Genomic DNA, 17,037 nt, shown 5'->3' on the forward strand with positions numbered 1-17,037 from the left:
ATCCGTTTCTGTAAGTTTTTGTGACGTGTTTCAGAAAGATAATCGCTTAGACAGAGTAATGGTTTATTTTCATCTTAACCGGACATCACAGTTGATCAATGCAATAATTCATAATTCAATATATTGATACCGATTTCTTTATCAACTGTTTGTTCAATTGAGACATAAGGGGGTGATTTCAAAGCATTTTGAAAGTGACACACTTCCTTCTGCCAGTTGGTGGCGCTATAACTTTGACTCACAATAGTCACATCCACGCGACCGGCCTCTTCCAGTGAAGAAACTGCTGAAGTTTCATCGAGATCAAGTAATGTATGCAGAAGTTATAACACACTTCCTTGCTGTTTAAGCTGCATTTATGTGCTTTTTTTAGCTTCAAAGTTCTTGTGCAATGTGTTCCACATTCAAACCAAAATATCTGACTGTAGGTCAAAGTATGAAACCAATACCCCACTTCTGTCTGAAGGTGGCGCTACTGAGCCCCTGCACCAGGCATCAAAAAAGAAAATTCAAGTTTGAAGAGCTGCCGCGACAGCAGTATTTAAGATATCAATAATCCTTTCACACGTCTACATCTGCCGGGTGTTTACATTATACACATAAAGTTTGAAGTAAATCGTGTAAAAATAAGTGGGTGATTTTAAAGCATTTTGAAAGTGACACACTTCCTTCTGCCAGTTGGTGGCGCTATAACTTTGACTCACAATAGTCACATCCATGCGATCGGCCTCTTACAGCGAACACACCGCTGAAGTTTCATCGAGATCAATTAATGTATGCAGAAGTTATAACACTCTGACTGTTTCTCGTTTCTCGCCATCATTTCGTTTCCTCGCCACGGCCAAACCGTTAGAGATATCAAAAATCTGCCGGCAATTTTTCATGCCCAATGTCTTGACTTCATGCTGACCGAGTTTGGTGGCGATTGGTGGAATTGTCTGGGAGGAGTATTTCACATTCCATTGCGTGCGTTTTCAAACAACCCTAAATAGACGGTTTCCTGTTGGTCTGGGGTAAAAAGTAAAAGTATGAAGGATATATGAAACGATGAGATCTATATGTGTACCGAGTTTCATATTATTACATGCAAGCGTGTTTGAGTTATAGACCAAGTTTTCGGCCCCTGTTCCAGGGGGCGCTGTCGAGCCCCCTGCCACGCCGGGTACCAGCTTCAGCCCGGCCCTAATGACCACAGGTTCTGACCCGTGTGCAAAGTTTCAAGAGTTTTTGAGCATGTTAAGAGCCCCAAAAGTGCCCCGTAAGTCGTAAAAAAAAATAATAATAATAATAATAATAATAATAATAAATATAGCTGCGAGCAGCGATGGCGGGCCCAAGCCGGTGGCACCACCACCCCCGTGCCTTTAGGGTCGCTGTGCACGATGGGCAATAACGTAACCTCGCTTTGACCGTCGAGTGTAAATGACTGTAAATTAGAAAGTTGTTCAGGACGACGAGATCTAGAAGTGTTCCGAGTTTCATATTATTACATGCAAGCATGTTTGATATATGGACAAGTGTTTGAATCCCATTCCAGGTGTCGCTGTCGAGCCCCCTGCCACGCCCGGGTACCAGATTCAGCCCGGCCCTGATGGCCGCGGGTTCTGACCTGTGTGCAAAGTTTCAAGAGTTTTCGAGCATGTTAAGGGCCCCAAAAGTCCCAGAAACCTTGAAAAACAATCAAACAATCAAAAAGCAAATCTAAACCCAACAGAGAACCCCCCCCCTCCCCTCCCCACACACACACACACAAAAAAATTTGGCAGGCCCATTCTGTCTGTCAGAGAGACACGAGAGAAACACTCAGAAGAGAAAATTTAAGAAACCACATTCAAACCACAATATCTGACTTTCTGTTGGTCGGAGCTAATGACTGTAAATTAGAAAGTTGTTCGGCTCGACGAGAACAATATACACGCCGAGTTTTGTAACTGTAGATAGAACTAACTAAGTTATAACACACTTCATGTGTCCTTTTTAGTCATAAATCAATTTCCTCGCCACGGCCAAACCGTTCGAGATATCAAAAATCCGTCCGAATGTAGCATCCTCAATGTCTTGACTTCATGCCGACCGAGTTTGGTGGCGATTGGATTCATTCTCTAGGCGGAATATATATAATTCCAGAGCACGTGTTTCCAAACAACCCATAATAGCCGACTTCCTGTTGGGCTGGCGTAAAACTTAGAGCACGAAAGTTGTTCGGCCCGACGAGATCTACAAGTGTACCGAGTTTCATATCATTACATGCAAGCATGTTTGATATATGGACAAGTGTTCGAATCCCATTCCAGGGGCGCTGTCGAGCCCCCTGCCACGCCCGGGTACCATCTTCGGTCCGACCCTGATGGCCGCGGGTTCCGACCCGTGTGCAAAGTTTCAAGAGTTTTCGAGCACGTTAAGGGCCCCAAAACCTTGAAAAACAAAAATAAAAGCATTTTCACTCCTCAGCAAAATCAGCACCCTCCCCCAGACACAGAGAGACGTAGGGTCAGTGAGAGAGGGAGAGAAAATTCTCCAAAACATCCACATTCAAACCACAATATCTGACTTTCTGTTGGTCTGAGCTAATGACTGTAAATTAGAAAGTTGTCCGGCTCGATGAGAACAATATAATTCCTGAGTTTTGTGACTGTGGGTCAAAGTGTAAAGCAACCCCCACTTTTGTCAAAAGGTGGCGCTACTGAGCCCCTGCACCACGCCCGTTTCTGAAACTTTGCACATGTGTACTGGCTAATAAATGTGATGTGTCTGTCGAGTTTCATGCAATTTCAAGTATGCTAAGAGTCTCAAAAGCATCAAAAAGAATATTCGAGTTTGAAGCGTTGCCGCGGCGACAGTATCGAAGATATCAATAATCCTTTCACATGTCTACATCTGCCGTGTGTTTACATTATACACCTAAAGTTTTAAGTAAATCGGGTAAAAATAAGTGGGTGATTTCAAAGCATTTTGAAAGTGACACACTTCCTTCTGCCAGTTGGTGGCGCTATAACTTTGACTGACAATAGTCACATCCATGCGATCGGCTTCTTCCAGCTATCACGCTGCTGCGGTTTCATGGAGATCAATTAATGTATGCAGAAGTTATAACACACTTCCTGTTTCTGTTTTCGCGCCATCATTTCGTTTCCTCGCCACGGCCAAACCGTTAGAGATATCAAAAATCTGCCGGCAATTTTTCATGCTCAATGTCTTGACATCATGCTGACCGAGTTTGGTGGCGATTGGTGGAATTCTCTGGGAGGAGTATTCCAAATTCCATTGCGTGCGTTTTCCAAACAACCCTAAATAGACGGTTTCCTGTTGGTCTGGGGTAAAAAGTAAAAGTATGAAGGATATATGAAACGATGAGATCTATACGTGCACCGAGTTTCATATTATTACATGCAAGCGTGTTTGAGTTATAGACCAAGTTTTCGGACCCTGTTCCAGGGGGCGCTGTCGAGCCCCCCTGCCACGCCCGGGTACCAGCTTCAGCCCGGCCCTGATGGCCGCGGGTTCTGACCCGTGTGCAAAGTTTCAAGAGTTTTTGAGCACGTTAAGAGCCCCAAAAGTGCCCCAATAGTCGTAAAAAAAATAATAATAATAATAATAATTAAAGCTGCGAGCAGCGATGACGGGCCCAAGCCGGTGGCACCGCCACCCCTGGGCCTTTAGGGTCGCCGCGCACGACGGGCAATAACGTAAGCTCGCTTCGACCGTCGAGAAGATGTGTGCAAATTCCAAGAAATCCACATTCAAACCAAAATATCTGACTTTCTGTTGGTCTGTTTGTTCACTTGAGACATAAGGGGGTGATTTAAAAGCATTTTGAAAGTGACACACTTCCTTCTGCCAGTTGGTGGCGCTATAACTGACTCACAATAGCAACATCCATGCGATCGGCCTCTTACAGCGAACACACTGCTGAAGTTTCGTCGAGATCAATTAATGTATGCAGAAGTTATAACAGACTTCCTGTTTCTCTTACTGCCTTCTGCCAGTTATTATAGGCTTTGTACTTTACTCACGCTCCAATACCGACGTAGAAAATCATCCTCTTTGCATGCTAAAAATATGCTTGGAAACATCACAGTGGAGCGGTGCTTACTGTGAATGATACTGAATTGTACTACTGACTATTTAAACAGAGTAATTTTTATATGGTAGGTTTACTATTTTATTATTATATTTTATTGCGGCTATAATGAACAGGCTGCAATGTCAAGATTGCAATGATGGAGTGTGTGTGTGTGTGTGTATTTGTAACCTTAAAGGGGTCATATAATGCCATTTTTGTACAAGTTAATATGAATCTTTAGGGTCTAAATGAAAACTTTGTAATATACTTTTATTAAAAATTCTCATTAGTGTTTTAAGAAAACACAAATTTTAACTGCTCAAAAACAGCTCCGTTTTCAGCACGCCGTTTCAGTGCATATGACTTTAAATGATAATGAGGTTTGGTCACCCGCCCCTCCCTCCGTTCTGGGGGAATTGTAGTCTTGAATCATATGCATTTGCAAGATGTAAACAGTATTTTGCCAGTATTGTGTTACCATTCATCTTCATGCAGTTATAACTGTTTTTTTACATTACTTCTTAATCAGTAACATACAAGTAAACCAGGTGTAACTTAGTGTTACCATGTTAACTGTAACACCTGCGTACACAGTTTTTAATAACACAATAACCATAACGCGTTGTTCATTATAAACGTGTGATTATGAATTATATTGAGAACGTCGTAACGTTATGGAAAACATGCCGTAATGTACCCTGAGTGTAAACATTAGCCACATGCAGTTTAGCGTTGTTTTGGTTGAACTCACCTCTGAGTGCTGCTTTACCTGCAGTTGAGCGTTGTTAAACTCACCGATGAATGGTGTTGTACGCCACAATGAGCGTTGTTAAACTCACCGATGAATGCGGTTGCCTATGAACGCGCTAAACCTTTGCTGAGAGGGCACTTTGATATCAGATTGTGAGGGTTTTTAAAAATAAATAAAACTGTTGGAGGGTCAGATAAAGATGATCTGGGGCCACCATTATACTAGCCCTGCCATAGATCATTCATTGTAGCCTATTCCTTTTTATTTTTATTTATTGCAGTCTCGACCCATTCGCAGCAGACCAAAAACGTACGTGCAGGTCCAGCTGTTTCGTTTTGGTGGTGCGATGAAGACTTTCGTCGAACATCAGCACGAACGGTCCCGTGATTTTGGAAATTAGTCATCATCCGCTATTCCAAAGCCGTAATGGCTGATGGCTGTAGTTTGCTGGAGACCCTTGACAGCAGTTAGATATTTTTCACTTTTTGAATGAGACTCCAGCCCCGTACACCCAACATTCCCAATTTAATAGCTTTCTTGCATAAGCAGTAGGCTTCAAATGCGTTATTTGCAACTGGGTTTAACCAAGCACGAAATTCAGATTTTTCAAGCCAAGTATCGCTAAACTTGCACTTCCTCATAGCTGAATAAAATCCGTTTAACGTCTTTCTGTTGTATCCGAGAGACTCGCGCCAATAACACTAAAGCTCAAAGCTGGCTGTTGCATGTTGGTCTATTTTGTAGTCATAATACAGCGAATTATATTTGGACTAGCTGAAATAAGAAACTACAACACCACGGAAGTAAAAAAAGAAACATTCCAAAGCGCTATGGAGCATTTAAATGAGATTTACATGGACGTAGGAAAATTAAGACCTGTTAAAAATTATTTAAGACCTAGAACACAATACTTCAGCAAATTTAAGACTTTTAAGGCCTTAAATTGTGATTTTGAAATTTTAGACTTTTAAGACTTTTTAAGACCCGTGGAAACCCTGTTTTTTTTTTTTTTTTTTTTTTTTGTAGAGTATTTTTTATTGTATCACCAAAGCAATGACGCTCACGACTCCCGTTGAAGTATCCAGCATCTCTAAGGTCTGCAAATAACTCCATCCAGAACTGAGACCTATATACATTTTGAAGAGTCCTCAAGCTGATGCTTACACCGTGTACAGCGTACGAGTGGCCCTCGTTAAAATATTGAACGCAATGATGCAGTATGTCTTGTTTTTCCGTCTGGTCCGCGTCTTTTAAAATCTCCAAACACCGTTCTCAACAGTCAACACGTACAAGTGTTCTTCTTACGTTAAAACAACGAGAATACAGAAAATGTGCTTAGACCTCCATCTAGTGGTTATATTATAGAATTAAAGGAGAAATTACATATGAGACAGCTTTATAACTGAAATAGACAAGTTTAATATAACTATACTGATAAGTGTATATTTCCAACGTCATGTTTGTGTTATCCGTTTCTGTAAGTTTTTGTGACGTGTTTCAGAAAGATAATCGCTTAGACAGAGTAATAGTTTATTTTCATCTTAACCGGACATCACAGTTGATCAGTGAAATAATTCATAATTCAATATATTGATACCGATTTCTTTATCAACTGTTTGTTCAATTGAGACATAAGGGGTGATTTCAAAGCATTTTGAAAGTGACACACTTCCTTCTGCCAGTTGGTGGCGCTATAACTTTGACTCACAATAGTCACATCCACGCGACCGGCCTCTTCAAGTGAAGAAACTGCTTAAGTTTCATCGAGATCAAGTAATGTATGCAGAAGTTATAACACACTTCCTTGCTGTTTAAGCTTCATTTATGTGCTTTTTGAGCTTCAAAGTTCTTGTGCAATGTGTTCCACATTCAAACCAAAATATCTGACTGTAGGTCAAAGTATGAAACCAATACCCCACTTTTGTCTGAAGGTGGCGCTACTGAGCCCCTGCACCAGGCATCAAAAAGAAAATTCAAGTTTGAAGAGCTGCCGCGACAGCAGTATTTAAGATATCAATAATTCTTTCACACGTCTACATCTGCCGTGTGTTTACATTATACACCTAAAGTTTGAAGTAAATCGTGTAACAATAAGTGGGTGATTTTAAAGCATTTTGAAAGTGACACACTTCCTTCTGCCAGTTGGTGGCGCTATAACTTTGACTCACAATAGTCACATCCATGCGATCGGCCTCTTACAGCTGAACACACCGCTGAAGTTTCATCGAGATCAATTAATGTATGTAGAAGTTATAACACTCTGACTGTTTCTCGTTTCTCGCCATCATTTCGTTTCCTTGCCACGGCCAAACCGTTGGAGATATCAATAATCTGCCGGCAATTTTTCATGGTCAATGTCTTGACATCATGCTGACCGAGTTTGGTGGCGATTGGTGGAGTTCTCTGGGAGGAGTATTCCAAATTCCATTGCGTGCGTTTTCAAACAACCCTAAATAGACGGTTTCCTGTTGGTCTGGGGTAAAAAGTGAAAGTATGAAGGATATATGAAATGATGAGATCTATATGTGTACCGAGTTTCATATTATTACATGCAAGCGTGTTTGAGTTATAGACCAAGTTTTCGGCCCCTGTTCCAGGGGCGCTGTCGAGCCCCCTGCCACGCCCGGGTACCAGCTTCAGGCCGGCCCTAATGACCGCAGGTTCTGACCCGTGTGCAAAGTTTCAAGAGTTTTTGAGCATGTTAAGAGCCCCAAAAGTGCCCCGTAAGTCGTAAAAAAATAATAATAATAATAATAATAATAATTAAAGCTGCGAAGCAGCGATGACGGGCCCAAGCCGGTGGCACCGCCACCCTGGGCCTTTAGGGTCGCCACGCACGACGGGCAATAACGTAAGCTCGCTTCGACCGTCGAGAAGATGTGTGCAAATTCCAAGAAATCCACATTCAAACCAAAATATCTGACTTTCTGTTGGTCTGTTTGTTCACTTGAGACATAAGGGGGTGATTTAAAAGCATTTTGAAAGTGACACACTTCCTTCTGCCAGTTGGTGGCGCTATAACTGACTCACAATAGCAACATCCATGCGATCGGCCTCTTACAGCGAACACACTGCTGAAGTTTCGTCGAGATCAATTAATGTATGCAGAAGTTATAACAGACTTCCTGTTTCTCTTACTGCCTTCTGCCAGTTATTATAGGCTTTGTACTTTACTCACGCTCCAATACCGACGTAGAAAATCATCCTCTTTACATGCGCAAAAATATGCTTGGAAACATCACAGTGGAGCGGTGCTTACTGTGAATGATACTGAATTGTACTACTGACTATTTAAACAGAGTAATTTTTATATGGTAGGTTTACTATTTTATTATTATATTTTATTGCGGCTATAATGAACAGGCTGCAATGTCAAGATTGCAATGATGGAGTGTGTGTGTGTGTGTGTATTTGTAACCTTAAAGGGGTCATATAATGCCATTTTTGTACAAGTTAATATGAATCTTTAGGGTCTAAATGAAAACTTTGTAATATACTTTTATTAAAAATTCTCATTAGTGTTTTAAGAAAACACAAATTTTAACTGCTCAAAAACAGCTCCGTTTTCAGCACGCCGTTTCAGTGCATATGACTTTAAATGATAATGAGGTTTGGTCACCCGCCCCTCCCTCCGTTCTGGGGGAATTGTAGTCTTGAATCATATGCATTTGCAAGATGTAAACAGTATTTTGCCAGTATTGTGTTACCATTCATCTTCATGCAGTTATAACTGTTTTTTTTACATTACTTCTTAATCAGTAACATACAAGTAAACCAGGTGTAACTTAGTGTTACCATGTTAACTGTAACACCTGCGTACACAGTTTTTAATAACACAATAACCATAACGCGTTGTTCATTATAAACGTGTGATTATGAATTATATTGAGAACGTCGTAACGTTATGGAAAACATGCCGTAATGTACCCTGAGTGTAAACATTAGCCACATGCAGTTTAGCGTTGTTTTGGTTGAACTCACCTCTGAGTGCTGCTTTACCTGCAGTTGAGCGTTGTTAAACTCACCGATGAATGGTGTTGTACGCCACAATGAGCGTTGTTAAACTCACCGATGAATGCGGTTGCCTATGAACGCGCTAAACCTTTGCTGAGAGGGCACTTTGATATCAGATTGTGAGGGTTTTTAAAAATAAAAAAACTGTTGGAGGGTCAGATAAAGATGATCTGGGGTCCACCATTATACTAGCCCTGCCATAGATCATTCATTGTAGCCTATTCCTTTTTATTTTTATTTATTGCAGTCTCGACCCATTCAGCAGCAGACGAAAAACGTACGTGCAGGTCCAGCTGTTTCGTTTTGGTGGTGCGATGAAGACTTTCGTCGAACATCAGCACGAACGGTCCCGTGATTTTGGAAATTAGTCATCATCCGCTATTCCAAAGCGCGTAATGGCTGATGGCTGTAGTTTGCTGGAGACCCTTGACAGCAGTTAGATATTTTTCACTTTTGAATGAGACTCCAGCGCCCGTACACCCAACATTCCCAATTTAATAGCTTTCTTGCATAAGCAGTAGGCTTCAAATGCGTTATTTGCAACTGGCTTTAACCAAGCACGAAATTCAGATTTTTCAAGCCAAGTATCGCTAAACTTGCACTTCCTCATAGCTGAATAAAATCCGTTTAACGTCTTTCTGTTGTATCCGAGAGACTCGCGCCAATAACACGAAAGCTCAAAGCTGGCTGTTGCATGTTGGTCTATTTTGTAGTCATAATACAGCGAATTATATTTGGACTAGCGAAATAAGAAACTACAACACCACGGAAGTAAAAAAAGAAACATTCCAAAGCTGCGAGGAGCATTTAAATGAGATTTACATGGACGTAGGAAAATTAAGACCTGTTAAAAATTATTTAAGACCTAGAACACAATACTTCAGCAAATTTAAGACTTTTTAAGGCCTTAAATTGTGATTTTGAAATTTTAGACTTTTTAAGACTTTTAAGACCCGTGGAAACCCTGTTTTTTTTTTTTTTTTTTTTTTTTGTAGAGTATTTTTTATTGTATCACCAAAGCAATGACGCTCACGACTCCCGTTGAAGTATCCAGCATCTCTAAGGTCTGCAAATAACTCCATCCAGAACTGAGACCTATATACATTTTGAAGAGTCCTCAAGCTGATGCTTACACCGTGTACAGCGTACGAGTGGCCCTCGTTAAAATATTGAACGCAATGATGCAGTATGTCTTGTTTTTCCGTCTGGTCCGCGTCTTTTAAAATCTCCAAACACCGTTCTCAACAGTCAACACGTACAAGTGTTCTTCTTACGTTAAAACAACGAGAATACAGAAAATGTGCTTAGACCTCCATCTAGTGGTTATATTATAGAATTAAAGGAGAAATTACATATGAGACAGCTTTATAACTGAAATAGACAAGTTTAATATAACTATACTGATAAGTGTATATTTCCAACGTCATGTTTGTGTTATCCGTTTCTGTAAGTTTTTGTGACGTGTTTCAGAAAGATAATCGCTTAGACAGAGTAATAGTTTATTTTCATCTTAACCGGACATCACAGTTGATCAGTGAAATAATTCATAATTCAATATATTGATACCGATTTCTTTATCAACTGTTTGTTCAATTGAGACATAAGGGGTGAATTCAAAGCATTTTGAAAGTGACACACTTCCTTCTGCCAGTTGGTGGCGCTATAACTTTGACTCACAATAGTCACATCCACGCGACCGGCCTCTTCAAGTGAAGAAACTGCTTAAGTTTCATCGAGATCAAGTAATGTATGCAGAAGTTATAACACACTTCCTTGCTGTTTAAGCTTCATTTATGTGCTTTTTGAGCTTCAAAGTTCTTGTGCAATGTGTTCCACATTCAAACCAAAATATCTGACTGTAGGTCAAAGTATGAAACCAATACCCCACTTTTGTCTGAAGGTGGCGCTACTGAGCCCCTGCACCAGGCATCAAAAAGAAAATTCAAGTTTGAAGAGCTGCCGCGACAGCAGTATTTAAGATATCAATAATTCTTTCACACGTCTACATCTGCCGTGTGTTTACATTATACACCTAAAGTTTGAAGTAAATCGTGTAACAATAAGTGGGTGATTTTAAAGCATTTTGAAAGTGACACACTTCCTTCTGCCAGTTGGTGGCGCTATAACTTTGACTCACAATAGTCACATCCATGCGATCGGCCTCTTACAGCGAACACACCGCTGAAGTTTCATCGAGATCAATTAATGTATGTAGAAGTTATAACACTCTGACTGTTTCTCGTTTCTCGCCATCATTTCGTTTCCTTGCCACGGCCAAACCGTTGGAGATATCAATAATCTGCCGGCAATTTTTCATGGTCAATGTCTTGACATCATGCTGACCGAGTTTGGTGGCGATTGGTGGAGTTCTCTGGGAGGAGTATTCCAAATTCCATTGCGTGCGTTTTTCAAACAACCCTAAATAGACGGTTTCCTGTTGGTCTGGGGTAAAAAGTGAAAGTATGAAGGATATATGAAATGATGAGATCTATATGTGTACCGAGTTTCATATTATTACATGCAAGCGTGTTTGAGTTATAGACCAAGTTTTCGGCCCCTGTTCCAGGGGCGCTGTCGAGCCCCTGCCACGCCCGGTACCAGCTTCAGGCCGGCCCTAATGACCGCAGGTTCTGACCCGTGTGCAAAGTTTCAAGAGTTTTTGAGCATGTTAAGAGCCCCAAAAGTGCCCCGTAAGTCGTAAAAAAAATAAAAAATAATAATAATAATAATAATAATAATAATAATAATAATAATCCTAACGAAAACAATAGGGTCCTACGCACTTTGTGCTTGGGCCCTAATAATAATAATAATAATCCTAACGAAAACAATAGGGTCCTACGCACTTTGTGCTTGGGCCCTAATAATAATCCTAACGAAAACAATAGGGTCCTACGCACTTTGTGCTTGGGCCCTAAATATAGCTGCGTGCAGCGATGGCGGGCCCAAGCCGGTGGCACCGCCACCCCCGTGCCTTTGGGGTCGCTGTGCACGATGGGCAATAACGTAACCTCGCTTTGACCGTCGAGAAGATGTGTGCTGTAGAGCTCGCATCAGCGTGGGCTCTGCAAAAGTTCGCATGGAGGGCACATATCAACCACAAAGTATGCGTGAGCACCCTTCCGATACCTAAAATGAAAAATGAGACACCCTACGGTCTCATGGAGTTAATGGACACACGAAATAAGTACACAAGACTGAAAATTCATATGAAGTGTGCCATTTGAGACAGGGACAGTGCCTAGGACCGTGAACCACAATAGTCACATCTATGAGGTAATTCAAATGTAGAATAATTTTTGATGTCATAGGTCAATATCTTTTGCAGTACTTAAACGTGTTAATCCAGAAGGCCAGTATTTATCCGGAGGTCTCTGTTCAGGTTTATTAATGTAATTATAATTTACGCACTGCTGAAGTTTCATCGAGATCAGTTAATGTATGCAGAAGTTATAACACACTTCCTTGCTTTTATGCTGCCTTTATGTGCTTTTTGGAGCTTCAAAGTTCATTTGCAACGTGTTCCACATTCAAACCAAAATATCTGACTTTCTGTTGGTCTGTTTGTTCACTTGAGACATAAGAGGGTGATTTAAAAGCATTTTGAAAGTGACACACTCCCTTCTGCCAGTTGGTGGCGCTATAACTTTGTCTCACAATAGTCACATCCATGTGACACACTGCTGAAGTTTCATCGAGATCAGTTAATGTATGCAGAAGTTATAACACACTTCCTTGCTTTTATGCTGCCTTTATGTGCTTTTTGGAGCTTCAAAGTTCATTTGCAATGTGTTCCACATTCAAACCAAAATATCTGATTTTCTGTTGGTCTGTTTGTTCACTTGAGACATAAGAGGGTGATTTCAAAGCATTTTGAAAGTGACACACTTCCTTCTGCCAGTTGGTGGCGCTATAACTTTGACTCACAGTAGTCACATCCATGCGACCGGCCTCTTCCACAAACACACTGCTGAAGTTTCATCGAGATCAGTTAATGTATGCAGAAGTTATAACACACTCCCTTCTTTTATGTTACTTTTGATGTGCTTTTTGGAGCTTCAAAGTTAATTTGAAATGTGTTCCACATTCAAACCAAAATATCTGATTTTCTGTTGGTCTGTTTGTTCACTTGAGACATAAGAGGGTGATTTCAAAGCATTTTGAAAGTGACACACTTCCTTCTGCCAGTTGGTGGCGCTATAACTTTGACTCACAGTAGTCACATCCATGCGACCGGCCTCTTCCCACAAACACACTGCTGAAGTTTCATCGAGATCAGTTAATGTATGCAGAAGTTATAACACACTCCCTTCTTTTATGTTACTTTTGATGTGCTTTTGGAGCTTCAAAGTTAATTTGAAATGTGTTCCACATTCAAACCAAAATATCTGACTTTCTGTTGGTCTGAGCTAATGACTGTAAATTAGAAAGTTGTTCGGCCCGACGAGATCTAGAAGTGTTCCGAGTTTCATATTATTACATGCAAGCATGTTTGATATATGGACAAGTGTTTGAATCCCATTCCAGGTGTCGTTGTCGAGCCCCCTGCCACGCCCGGGTACCAGATTCAGCCCGGCCCTGATGGCCGCGGGTTCTGACCTGTGTGCAAAGTTTCAAGAGTTTTCGAGCATGTTAAGCGCCCCAAAAGTCCCAGAAACCTTGAAAAACAATCAAACAATCAAAAAGCAAATCTAAACCCAACAGAGAACCCCCCCCCCTCCCCTCCCCACACACACACACACACAAAAAAAATTTGGCAGGCCCATTCTGTCTGTCAGACAGAGAGACACTGAGAGAAAAAACACAGAAAGGGAGGAGGAGGGGTCACTCAGAAAGAGAAAAATTTTAAGAAATCCACATTCAAACCACAATATCTGACTTTCTGTTGGTCGGACCTAATGACTGTAAATTAGAAAGTTGTTCGGCTCGACGAGAACAATATACATGCCGAGTTTTGTAACTGTAGATAGAACTAACTAAGTTATAACACACTTCATGTGTCCATTTTTAGTCATAAATCAATTTCCTCGCCACGGCCAAACCGTTCGAGATATCAAAAATCCGTCCGAATGTAGCATCCTCAATGTCTTGACTTCATGCCGACCGAGTTTGGTGGCGATTGGATTCATTCTCTAGGAGGAATATATATAATTCCAGAGCACGTGTTTCCAAACAACCCATAATAGCCGACTTCCTGTTGGGCTGGCGTAAAACTTAGAGCACGAAAGTTGTTCGGCCCGACGAGACCTACAAGTGTACCGAGTTTCATATCATTACATGCAAGCATGTTTGATATATGGACAAGTGTTCGAATCCCATTCCAGGGGCGCTGTCGAGCCCCCTGCCACGCTCGGGTACCATCTTCGGTCCGACCCTGATGGCCGCGGGTTCCGACCCGTGTGCAAAGTTTCAAGAGTTTTCGAGCACGTTAAGGGCCCCAAAACCTTGAAAAACAAAAATAAAAGCATTTTCACTCCTCAGCAAAATCAGCACCCTCCCCCAGACACAGAGAGACGTAGGGTCAGTGAGAGAGGAGAGAAAATTCTCCAAAACATCCACATTCAAACCACAATATCTGACTTTCTGTTGGTCTGAGCTAATGACTGTAAATTAGAAAGTTGTCCGGCTCGATGAGAACAATATAATTCCTGAGTTTTGTGACTGTGGGTCAAAGTGTAAAGCAACCCCCACTTTTGTCAAAAGGTGGCGCTACTGAGCCCCTGCACCACGCCCGTTTCTGAAACTTTGCACATGTGTACTGGCTAATAAATGTGATGTGTCTGTCGAGTTTCATGCAATTTCAAGTATGCTAAGAGTCTCAATAGCATCAAAAAAGAATATTCGAGTTTGAAGCGTTGCCGCGGCGACAGTATCGAAGATATCAATAATCCTTTCACATGTCTACATCTGCCGTGTGTTTACATTATACGCCTAAAGTTTTAAGTAAATCGGGTAAAAATAAGTGGGTGATTTCAAAGCATTTTAAAAGTGACACACTTCCTTCTGCCAGTTGGTGGCGCTATAACTTTGACTGACAATAGTCACATCCATGCGATCGGCTTCTTCCAGCGATCACGCTGCTGCGGTTTCATGGAGATCAATTAATGTATGCAGAAGTTATAACACACTTCCTGTTTCTCTTTTGCGCCATCATTTAGTTTCCTCGCCACGGCCAAACCGTTAGAGATATCAAAAATCTGCCGGCAATTTTTCATGCTCAATGTCTTGACATCATGCTGACCGAGTTTGGTGGCGATTGGTGGAATTCTCTGGGAGGAGTATTCCAAATTCCATTGCGTGCGTTTTCAAACAACCCTAAATAGACGGTTTCCTGTTGGTCTGGGGTAAAAAGTAAAAGTATGAAGGATATATGAAACGATGAGATCTATACGTGCATCGAGTTTCATATTATTACATGCAAGCGTGTTTGAGTTATAGACCAAGTTTTCGGACCCTGTTCCAGGAGGCTGTCGAACCCCTGCCACGCCCGGTACCAGCTTCAGCCCGGCCCTGACAGCCACGGGTTCTGACCCGTGTGCAAAGTTTCAAGAGTTTTTGAGCACGTTAAGAGCCCCAAAAGTGCCCCAATAGTCGTAAAAAAATAATAATAATAATAATAATAATCCTACTTGAAAACAATAGGGTCCTACGCACTTTGTGCTTGGGCCCTAATAATCCTAACGAAAACAATAGGGGTCCTACGCACTTTGTGCTTGGGCCCTAATAATAATAATAATAATAATAATAATAATAATCCTACTTGAAAACAATAGGGTCCTACGCACTTTGTGCTTGGGCCCTAATAATAATAATCCTAACGAAAACAATAGGGTCCTACGCACTTTGTGCTTGGGCCCTAATAATCCTAACGAAAACAATAGGGTCCTACGCACTTTGTGCTTGGGCCCTAATAAGGTATTTTTGGAATTTTAAGAGCATTAATGATCTTTTTAGTGACAACTCTATTTTTGATTTTCTAAAAACAAAATGTGATAGGAGTTTGTCTGTGCAGTAGTTGTGGCACGATGCTAAGTTGTTGTGAGTGGTTGACAGGAGATTGCAAGGTAGTTGCTAGGGTGTTGGTTGGTAGGTTGCTTATTGGTAAAGTTAAAAAGTTAAAGTTATAAAGCCCATCCCCAATTCTCTATAAACATTTCCTTAGATAAACTTCAAGATACACCTTAGATTTTCCTCCTTCCATTTACTGTAAGTCTATGTTGTGAAGTCTCTAAGTAAATGTTGGCACATGGACAATATAGTTTTTTTTTATAAATAAATATGAGGTGTGATGTCTTTACTTTTAACTTCACAAAATAAGTCCCTTTTTGACCCACATTAATTTTGAGATTTTGCAACCTACATTCGAACATGCTCATATTAGAGATTTCAGAATGCAAACATTTAGTCCAGCATGCAAGCATATTAATCATGAACACACATTCACATCATGGGAGGTTAGAATGATGTTTCATGAAGTTGAGCAAGAAGAACAGGCTCTGACAAGCTCCTTTGTCCATATTTTTTTTCAACAGATTGCTTCAGTAACAATACTAGTTCTCCTTCTGTCACTCACTTGACGTTGTGTCGATTGTAGTGACACAAGGGGCTTTTTTTGGGAGCCTCTGAAAATTCTGAATATGAAAAAGGCCTGTGCCAAATTGGCGAACAGAATTTGCATGTCCCGCCCCCAGACATACAGGTTTAAAGGCGGGATGTGCCTCTGTTCAGTCAGATTCTTCGGAGATTCTTCCTTCAGAGGTATCCGAGGCTCCCAAAAGAAGCCCCTTGTGTCACTACAATCGACACAACATTTCGTTCCCTCCATCAGGTAATGGGGATTACACTAGTGACCTAGACGATTCTTGTAATTTAATGGAGCAATAGGTTTTTGTTTTTTTAACCTGGCTATTGCGACTTCGGTTTTCTTCTTTGGAAATCTTCTGATGTTGGTCCAAAAACTTTCTTTATAACATTGATAAACTTTTAAACAAAAAGAAATAGCAATAGTTGAACACTATTTTTTAGAAAATACATTTAAAATGAGATGAAGACTGACATCAGATTTTAAGCAGAGAAAAATCTGTGTTATTCTACATATGGTTCTGGGCACACATTCATGAGCACAACCATGTTGAGACAATAAGACCAGCTGAATATTACTTGAATGTAAAGAATAAAAACAAATTACTTTCAAGATTAGTTCTAAGTA

General features: G+C 40.9%; 1 protein-coding gene across 2 annotated transcripts in view; it reads right to left on the reverse strand.

Moving 5' to 3' along the window:
* The window catches only part of LOC127624688 (solute carrier organic anion transporter family member 2B1-like), a 59,278-nt gene that overhangs the window by 26,276 nt on the left and 15,965 nt on the right, over positions 1–17,037 (reverse strand). The window lies entirely within an intron of this gene.

The sequence above is a fragment of the Xyrauchen texanus genome, chromosome 31 (assembly GCF_025860055.1).
Source record: "Xyrauchen texanus isolate HMW12.3.18 chromosome 31, RBS_HiC_50CHRs, whole genome shotgun sequence".
Taxonomy (NCBI): Eukaryota; Metazoa; Chordata; class Actinopteri; order Cypriniformes; family Catostomidae; genus Xyrauchen; species Xyrauchen texanus.